The sequence below is a fragment of the Scyliorhinus canicula genome, chromosome 9 (assembly GCF_902713615.1).
Source record: "Scyliorhinus canicula chromosome 9, sScyCan1.1, whole genome shotgun sequence".
Taxonomy (NCBI): Eukaryota; Metazoa; Chordata; class Chondrichthyes; order Carcharhiniformes; family Scyliorhinidae; genus Scyliorhinus; species Scyliorhinus canicula.
Window position 1 is genome coordinate 21,728,928 of NC_052154.1, and position 10,950 is coordinate 21,739,877.

Below are 10,950 nucleotides of genomic sequence, written 5' to 3' on the forward strand. Positions count from 1 at the left end.
GGAATCGAACCTGGGACCCTGGAGCTGTGACGCCATTGTGCTATCCACAATGCTACCATGCTGTTAAAAATCCGAAAGAGGAGAGGAATCCGACCTACCTCGAAACTTCTACTTCTGCTTTCACCAGAGATGGGATAAGAGGAAGGTGACCAATCCTCTTTTCGTAGGTGAGGCAGTCAGTAAAACCGTCTAAGGTTTGCCTCCACTGTAACAACTTGAACTCATGTTGGCTAGGTTTCCCAGGCCTCAGGAAATCCAGCAATAAAAGGAAGTGGGAAGGACTGGATCCCTCAGGTAAATGCCTCTACAGCCCTGCTTGAGGGTCGGGAGGGCCAGTTCAATAGCTTATCCAGTGAACTCCTTGCAAACTGTCTGGCCCCTCTGCGATCAGGCCCCACCCTTTGACCAGCATTTCCACAATTGGAACACTTGAGCACCTTCTCCAAACTCAGCCATGGAGCGCCTCACCCCCCCCCCCCCCCCCCCCCCCCCCCCAACTGCAAACCCCTAAACCCAACCACGAACTCCACTCCCTAGCTGGGATTTTCTGTCCCTTTCTGCTGGCAGGATCTTCCAGTCCCAAAGTGGGTGCCCTGATGGGGTGACCCGCGAGGAACATAAATGGCCATTGGCTTCAGTGGGGCAGGAAGATCCCGCTAGAGGCAAATGGCAAGCTGACTCTGTTGGCGGAAAACACAATGTGGAGGGGCGGGTGCCGCTGACAAGAAGAATCTCTCCCACACACCACCACCACATCCCCAACCATGATTCCTCCCCTGACCATTAAGTCCAAGATTTCTCCCACTGGTGCTGGAACTCTGACATTGATCTCTCCCTACCTGGTCCTCTGCTGTGTGCTACAGGAAACCACATGGGCTGCTGGGTGGGAATCCTGGAAATAAAATTAAAAGACAGCATCATGATCTTCAGGAAACCAGTACTTTCAACCGTACTGTCCTAACTCCTCCCCACACTGCAGAAATGCAACTCCATAAATCATAGAATCCCTACAGTGCAGAAGGAGACCATTCGGCCCATTGAGATTGCACCGACCCTCCAAAAGAACACAGTCCACTCCCCCACCCACCCCGACCTATTCCCCATAATACTGTAGCCTAATCTGCGCATCCATGGACGCTAAGGGTCAATTTAGCAAGGCCAGTCCATCTAACCTGCTCATTTCTGGACTGAGGGAGGAAACTGGAGCACCTGGAGGAAACCCACGCAGACACAGGGGGCAGAATTCTCCGCAACGGCCGACACCATCGTGAAACCCGGAGTGTTTCACGACGGCATCGGAGGCCGCTCCTCGACCCCTATTCTCCCCCCCGGGGGGCTAGGAGCGACGTTGCGGGGAACTCAGCCGCCGGGAATAATGCGGCCGGCGGCGCCAAATGATGTCAGCCGCGCATGCACAGGTTGGCCAGCGCCAACCCGCACATGCGCGGTTGCCGACTTCCCCTCCGCTGCCCCGCAAGATGTGGCGGCTTGATCTTGCAGGGCGGCGGAGGGGAAAGAGTGCATCTTTTGGAAACGCCTGCCCGACGATCGGTGGGCACCGATCGCGGGCCAGTCCCCTCCTGAGCATGGCCGTGGTGCTCAATCCCCTCTCCGCCCCCCACAAGCCCCAAACTCACCTTTGGCGCACTGTTCACGCCAGCAGCGACCAGGTGTGGTTGCCACCGGCGTGAACAGGTCGGGAACGGGGGTGCCAGAGCGGCCCTCCCGCAATTCTCCCACCCGGCCTGGGCAGCGGAGAATCGCACCCAGGGAGAACATGCAAACTCCACACAGTCAGCCAATGTCGGAATCGAACCCGGGTCCCTAGCGCTGTGAGTCAGCAGTGCTAACCACTGTGCCACCACTGGCAGATTCTCACCATCTCTAACCTGTTCAACCCATTCATAATTTTAAAAAACCTCTGCGATGGGTCCTTTAAGATATCGCTGTTCTAAAGAAAAAGCTCCAACGTCTTCAAACTTTCCCATAATGTCTGATCTTATACCAGCCTTGTAAATATTTGTTGCACTTTCTGGAGGGCTTCTATGTATTTTTATAGTATGTCGAGCAGATCTGTGCAGTATTTGAAGGATAAGCTGACTTGGATCATGTACAAATGTAATGTAACTTTACTACATTTGAATTCTACTCCCCGAGATTTAAATCCAAGTGTTTTATTACCATCCTTACTTGTTTTCCTAACTGGCAAAGCGGCTTTTAATCATTTTTTTCACTTACATCCCTCAGTCCCTTTGTCATTTTACCCCATTCAGTTTGTTACTTTCTAAAGGTGTTGGTGATCTTCCTGTTTTTCCCACCAAAGTATATCACCTCACATCCATGTTAATCAGTGCATTTACCACTTGACAACCCGTTCTACAAAATTGCTAATGTCACAGTCTTCCTGGTTCCCCAGCATTGTACTTGGCGGGGGGTGGGGGGTGTCCCAATGATGCGCCAGTGCACCATCCAACCAAAGCGGTCACACACACACACACGCAGTCCCACCCAGCTACCCCACACCGATGCGCCGGGAGTGCACTGTGCTGCTCCCGTCTCACCAGCCTGGGAGCGGAAGGTGGGAAAGGAGTTTTGGAATTTCGATGAGGGCAAGTCATAGACATAGAATTTACAATGCAGAAGGAGGCCATTCGGCCCATCGAGCCTGCACCAACTCTTGGAAAGAGCACCCCACCCAAGGTCAACACCTCCACCCTATCCCCATAACTCAGTAACCCCACCCAACACTAAGGGCAATTTTGAACACTAAGAAATTTATCATGGCCAATCCATCTAACCCGGACATCTTTGGACTGTGGTAGGAAACCAGAGCACCCGGAGGAAACCCACGCACACACGGGGAGGATGTGCAGACTCCGCACAGACAGTGACCCAAGCTGGAATCGAACCTGGGACCCTAGAGCTGTGAAGCGATTGTGCTATCCACAATGCTACCGTGCTGCCATCCAGAGTAGCCGGAGATTGCTCCTCTGAGGAAGCTATGGGCCAATGACTTGTGTTATTCCTCAGTGTTTCATCGGTTTGATAATCATCTGCAGGATTTAATACTGAGTTACTTGTTCTCAATTTAAAATTGTCTATGTAAATTATAAATAATGGTGGTTCCAGTACTGATCCTGACAGAATACTACTTTTTATCACCACTAATGTACTCTCTTTTGCTTTTCCAATCTGTTCTTGTTTATTAACTATTGCAAGATTTAACAATGATATTTTCCCTTGTTGGATTTTTTAATGCAAATTTCTATTCCCTTGTCTCCTTTTGCTACACCTTCTTGCCATTTATTTATGGTGAAGTTTCCCAAGATTATTATTCTATGCTTGCAGCTCACCACATAGATTTGCCAACACATTTCTTCCTTCAATTCCCTTCCACTATTTGGAATACACCTGTTAGGATCATGGATCTTTTAACTTAACAATTTGGATCCTCTATCTAGCTTATTACATTGTTACACTCTATTTGTTATCATCATTATGTTATCTTTAACTAGGAAGCTACTCCACCTCCCTTTGCTTTCCTTGCAAAATACGGTATATCTTACAATATTTAACGCCAATCTCGTTATCTATGTAGCCATGTTTCAGTTATTCCTCACTTTTTACACATCACGAGCACAAATTGTTGTCTTCAGTTCAACTATGTGGCTGAAGCCTCATTTTAAAAAAGGTTCTCATTCTTCATTTTTCTGCATTCAGCTGTGATTGCATTAAAGTCAAGAAGGGGCATGTTTTCATTTGGTTTTAGTTATTCAAACATTCTATTCAAAGTAGATAGAATGTAAAAGGGGCTTCGCTGTGAACTATTTAGTGAAAAGATATGGTTGTGCTCCAACATTATTGATGCTTAAAGTGAGAGCATACAAAGAAGTTCAAAATGGGCAATGGGAAATTCCATCAACCATGCAGCGCTCTTCTGTTATTATGCCGAGTATAGATGGAACTGAGAATCAACTTCAGAAACATAACTAAAAGTTACCTTGGAGTTTCAGCATAAACAATTCCTTGTGCAATATAACTGCACCCTGAAGCACACCATCTAAATTACGTCACTTGAAATATGTAATCCACCCAAAATTACAGAAAATAACAAAATAATAGCCTTGTTAGGAATCCAATTCTTTGATAGGGGCCACATCAGTATGTTTCCAGTTCTCAGTGCCAACCTTCCAATAAATCTTTTGTTTCTTTGTGAGTTTGTTCCCCTTCTTGGAAACAAATGAGAAAACGTTGATTAAATACTCTTAACAAAACAGAACTGCAGCAGCATCGAAGTAATTGTCCCAAATGTAAAACTCAGTTCTATTCTCTTTCTATTTTCATTAGCGTCAATCACCTCCAGGCCAATTATCATGCAGCACTGTGATTGCCTATAAATTTACATTATACCCTTCATCAAGCGAGGTGATCATTTGCAGTTTACACAATATTGCAACAGTTTGTTTATTAAGTGAAAGAGTTGATTTGTGTCCCTAATTCCCATCTGTTGAGTAATCGGCAGTAGTGATGGACTAAGGCTCAACATTTCAATGCTGAACAAGATAAACATCTACACCTTATCCTTTTCTTATGAGAAATAAGCAATCACACATTTTTGATATGAGGGGGAAAAAATATAACACCTTAGCAGAAAACAACATGGTATTGTCTAAACATGTAACCATTTGCCATTTTTTTGGAATATACTGACATTTGACAAAATAGACATTGTTTTTACTTACTTAAAAATAAACACTTAAACACTTTATTATAGCACCTAGCCAAGCTCCTTTGTGACGTTGTAGCACGTAATGAGCACACAGTAGAATAATTCAATGCTATCTCACCAAAGCTTAATGACATCGGCAATGTAAACCGTTAGGGCGATGTCAGAAGTTGCCGGAGGGGTAAAGTGTCAAAAAACACTGCGGTTGTTGTTCATTTTGAATAACAAAAGCATGTTTCTTAGATTGACACATTTAGACCCATGCTTTGTGCGTATTGTCACTCTGAACACGATGAAACTCTTCCAAGGGTGGGAGGAAATCTGGAACACCTCATCCTTCCTAATCCCTTGGGCGCTGGTAGGCTTCAGTCAGCTTGCCTGTACTCGCTGCTGCAGGTGAGCTCCCAAAACTCCTCCCGGGCCCTCCCCTTGAGTCAACAGCTATTGTCAGGGTCAGTGACAGAGTTCATCAGCAGGTACGATCAAACAGAGCTGCTAAGATTGTGACCTTTCAGATTCGGGGCTGGGTGTACAATTACCTCTATGTTAATCCTGTGGTTGAACCTATCAGACACAGCATTTTTGACCAGAGCAATTTTACCATGAGTCATAATTTCTACTGTAGATTATTTTTAACAAAAAAGATGTGGAACATGCCCAGTAGACACTGATGATGGATCCTTCATCCATTTTTCACATCATGACAAATCCAGGCAGAATTTCACATGGGAAATATGAATGGAACTGATTCCTAAACTTAAGCTCATAAATGTTGGAAGTCAGTTGTACACAAAGGGAATGAATTTCTAGCATCGCCACATTGCTGGGTCGAATAATACAGGTGTTTTCAGCCCCAGAGCAAGAGTACGGGTGCCATTAGCTATTCCTTACTGCAGAAGGAGTCCTAGGAGAGGTCTGCTTGGGATCATAAAAGGGATGTCGGAGAAACACAGTTCAAACAAACTACCCCCAGCAGTAAATCTATCACAAGCAAAATGCTATCGTGGTTATAAACTGTGAGTGAGTTATCCAATAATCACAGTGCACTGCATATGATTTTCTGTCCAGTGACAGAAAGGCATAATCATAGAGTTTTACAGGACATCCTCAAATCCCCTCTAAATCATCTGCCCATTACCTTAAATCTCTGCCCCCTAGTTATTGACTCCTCTACTACTAAAGAGAAAGATTTCTTCCTAACTACCCTATCCATGTCCCGCAATTTCATCCACAGTGTACTTATGTTTTTTTTAATAAAGTACCTGCTGCATATAAGACTCGTTCAGTGATGGAGGGGCTGGGGTAGGGCTTGGATAATCTGTCCTATATAAAGAAAACGCATGAAAATAATAGTGTCAGCTTGAAATTCAGGCTCAACAGTGGGGTCGGAACAGGGGTATGTGTCCGCAAAGATCTGCAAGGATGAGTTACTCAATTTGGTTGTCTTGCAGCCTAGCTTTCTACCCATAACCCAGCAAGTTAGTCCTCATCAAGTTTATCTCCAAATTACCTTTTTCAAGTGACCTGAATTTGATTCCACCACCTGTTCAGATGGTGTGTTCCAGATCTTAATGACCCTCTGGATGAAAAATGTCTCCTCATTTTGCCCTAGCTCTCCTACCAATTATTTTAAATCCCTTACCTCTGGTTATCAACCCGTTTCCAGAGGAAACAGCTTCTTACTTATTCTATCAAACTCCTCATAATTTTGAATAATTTTTAATAAAGATCTCTGCTTAACCCTTTCTATTCATGAAGATCAATCCCAGCTACTCCAGTCTTGTCACATTACTGAAGGTCTTCATCACTAATCTCATTCTGCTAAACCTCCTTTGCATCCTCTGCATGGCCTTGGCACCTTTCCAACATGTGAGGCACAGAATTGTACCGGATACATCAGCGAGGCCTACTTAAAAGATTTACAAAGGTGTAGTATGACTTTCTTTTGTATTCAATGCACCAGTTTACAAATTCAAGCACCCAATACGTTTTCTTAAATGCCTTATCGACTTGCTTTGCAACCATTCCTAGATTTGTGAATGAAAACCCTAGATCCCTCTATTCTTCCATCACCCCCTCCGCTGCAAAACACTGTCACTTAGATTGTCCTGTCGCACCATTTGATTTTTCCAAAATGGTTCACTTCAAAAATTATTCAAATTAAATTGCAACTACCATGCGTCTGCATGTTTCACCAAACTATGTGTGGAACTATCCACGCCGAACACCCCCCCCCACCCCTCCCCTCGCTGGGCGGGATTTCCTGCGGTGGCAGTGGCTCCCTTATCCCACCACCAGGAAACCTGTGCTGGGGTCAGCATTGGTGGGATTGGAAGCACCGAAAAGGGCCAGAAAATCCCCCCCCCCCCCCCCCCATACATCTCCCTGATGTTTGCTACTATCCTGCTCATAACTTATTATTTTTCCAAGTTTCTCGGTCAAAAGAATGTACTAAAGATCATTTGCAAGAATAAATTTCACTTGGAGAATGATAGGTTAATCATAATCAGGTTTTACGGGCAAATAATCTCTGACCAATTTACTAAGTTCATTGAAGTAATCGGGAGGGTGGATGAAGATAGTGTACAGATGGACATTCAACAAGCACTTTTTAAAAGTATAACACAACAGATTTATTTCAAAAATGGAAGCGCATGGTATAGAATTTTATGGTTCCCCTCCAGAAGGTTTACAGGCAGTGAGGAGTTGTAAAGTTCTCCGGTGTCCTTTCCGCCACCTATCCTCTGCCCTAAACCTGGTAGCCATTTTACAGAGGACGCCAGGGGTGGGGCCTATTCCCCCCCCCCCCCCCCCCCCCAGCCCTTGCTTCAATTGAGGCCCTTAAGTGTCTTACGACATTTCCTCCATTCTGATCAGCCTTCAATGTTCAGTGCCAATTAATATTGAATGATAGACTATGTTGTGCAACCTTTATGATAAGATTGAAATTATCCAAATGTTTTTCAATTAGGGCCATTATAAAAGATGGAATTGAGGAACTTTCATCCCATCAGTTTGGATTGGTTTCAAATCCTGGCACTCGAGATTAAAGTCATAAATTACAGCAGTGCCCAGTTTCTTTTCTTTCCTTTTTTTGGGGGGGAAGACATTTGTTCATGAGCTGCTTTCGATCAGAATTTGCGCCTGTCCTTTGGGCTTTTTTGAATGCAATTGGCAGTGCTGATTATATGTGCTGATTTAAAAAAAAGACAAACAAGTTTGAATGCAGCAAAATAAACTGCTGTGCAAAAAATATGCATTATGATTTATGATGACACACAAACATTGAAATCAAACATCTTTCTGGTGTAGCAATTCTTGAAAGCACTCCATCCAAAAAATATCCATTGCTAGAAACATGCACCATTTGATAAGCTGCAAGGACTTAAAAAGTCAGCTGTACTATATTTATCATGCCTTGTGCATGGCTTTTTAATAGATCAAATGTATCAATAATCTATAACTAAATACAGGAGATAATTTTTCTAGCTGATTAACTTGGGACTCAAAGCAGTATGTCATCCCAATGACATCTTCAACTGATCTCCTCAAATGGATTGTTGTTCAGTTAGTTGTTGAAATAACAATTTATTGAAAGCCATCAGGGTCCAAAGATCATGTTGATATTGAGACCTTCTTGATATTTGTTGCTAAAAAATGCATTCATAATTCTAATATTTGTACGACATGTTAAGCACTATTCAATCCTCGCAAGAGTGGATTGACAATTGAGTTCACTGTTAGATTATGAATATACTGGCGTTTTGTTTATTTTAAATAAACTTTTGAATTTGCTTCTGTTGTTATCTGCTCAACTCTTGATTTCATATCATCACTTGGATGTGCAAAAAAAGAAAGCTTCAAAGGCTGAATTGAATTGTGTTTTTCCACCCTTCATAATCTTCCTCTGATGCACGAAGATCGTTCATTTATTTTATTTTTCTTCAAAAGTGATTTTAAAAATACCAACATTTTTTATTGTGTAAATATTGCATCATGTGTTTCAGTACCACATTTAAACAATGGCTAACCTCATTGTAATCATCTCCAGGCCTCCCTGTAATCCCCAAGAACTCTGTGTACTTCAATTCTGGTCTCTTGGACATTCCTACTTTCTCACCATTCCACCAGTGACTGTGCCTTCAGCTGTCCGAACTTGAAGCCCGGAGGATTCTTTCCTAAACCTCTTTGTCTCTTTCCTCTTTTAGCATGCTCCTTAGAACTTGAGCAAGCTGGACCACATTGAGGCATTGAGTGTAATGAGAGCTGAAGGTGAGATAGAACAAAGCTAGGAAGCACTTTATTTGGAATTAGTGATAGGGGTGGCCCGAGGAGGCTCGCAGAGGATGTAGGGTTGGTGGCGGAGAAGGAAGTTGCATCAATTTTATACTAGAAAAACAATCTCTTGTATAAGGCATTGGTTGCACTGCATCTAGAATATTGTATTGTTTTGGTCCCCTAACATACTTGGGGATAGATTCTCTGGAAAATGTTCAGAGGAGGATTACTGAAGTTATACCTAGTGTAACCTCAGTTCCCCAAATAGGCTAGCACAAGTGGGCTTTTTAACTTTGGCAACACTTAGAAATCACAGAGATTTGATTGAGTTCTTCAAATTAATGAAGGGGCTAGACCCAGTCCAGATGGACAGGCTATTCCAGCTGGTTGAGGGAGATCGAAACATATGTCATGGTTCCATAGACTCACGACAGAAGGAATGCAGAAGGAAGTACCTCTGAAAGAGCACCCTCCCTAGGCCCAATCCCCCACCCTCTCCCCGTAACCCCACCTAACCTTCACGTCGTTGGACTGTGGGAGGAAACCAGAGCACCCGGAGGAAACCCGTGGAGACACGGGGAGAAGGTGCAGACTCTGCACAGTCACCCCAAAGCTGAAATTGAACTCGAGTCACTGGCGCTGTGAGGTGGCCGTGATCACCACCATGTCACCCCTTAGATGCTGGTGGCCACGTCTTGCTGCAGAATCATCAACCTCTGGTAAAGTGTTGGCAGGTGTTTCTACTGTAAGCAGAAGCAGTTTCTGAAAGGAGCTAATACATCTGCAAAATGAAACAAGTTCTTCATTGCGAGTTGAGTCACAAAGTGATTATGCTGCCCTGCTTTGAAAGTTAGGGAGAAATTAGCCATAACTGTGTGCCTGCAGAGCTGAAGCTGCATCACGCCAGGATGGACTAGGCATGACGGACAAGCTAATCTTATCCTTTTCCTATGTTCACAGGCCATCAGAGAAAAGGATCAGTTATAGTGCTAACAGCAGACAGTGATTAAAAACCACCCAAGGATAATCCACCATGAATTAATACAGATTCAAGGTAAAATAATGGGAGAAATTGGAAATACATTTCACTGTACTCAGGGCTTCCCTTGGTTCACCATTGAAATTAATACAACACAATGTAAGGAAATAACCAATTAGTATTTCACAGCATCACATCATTTATGGATCTTCAGGGATTTCTTTGCTCAAACTTGTATTTTGTTTTATTATCAGTCCCAGAACTGCAACTGTATTTCTGCTAATTTCCTTGTCTTTTTATCTGGATGCAGTTGCTTTTTTTTAAACAAAGGATAGCCAAACACTTTGGGCAGAATTCTCCATCAGCTGACACTGAAATCGGGAAAGACGATTGGGCAGAGAATCGGTCTTTACGGCTAAATCGTGGCTGGCGCCAAGTTCACAACCCTGCTATGGCAATCTCTGCAAGACGTGCCAGATCATCGACATGGGTACCACAATTACACGTGAGAACACCACCCACCAGGTACCTGGTACATACTCGTGCGACTCGGCCAACGTTGTCCACCTCATACGCTGCAGGAAAGGATGTCCCGAAGCGCGGTACATTGGTGAGACCACGCAGACACTGCGACAATGGGTGAACAGACATCGCGCGACAATTGCCAGGCAGGAATATTCCCTTCCAGTTCTGGAACACTTCAGCAGTCAAGGGCATTCAGCCTCTGATCTTCGGGTAAGCGTTCTCCAAGGCGGCCTTCAGGACGCGCGACAACGCAGAATCACCGAGCAGAAACTTACAGCCAAGTTCCGCACACATGAGTACGGCCTCAACCCGGACCTTAGATTCATTTTGCATTACTTTCACCCCCCACTATCTGCCCTGGGCTTGCGAAGTCCTACCAACTCTCCTGGCTTGAGACAATTCACACCTCTTTAACCTGTGATTATCCCTCTTTCCAGTTTAT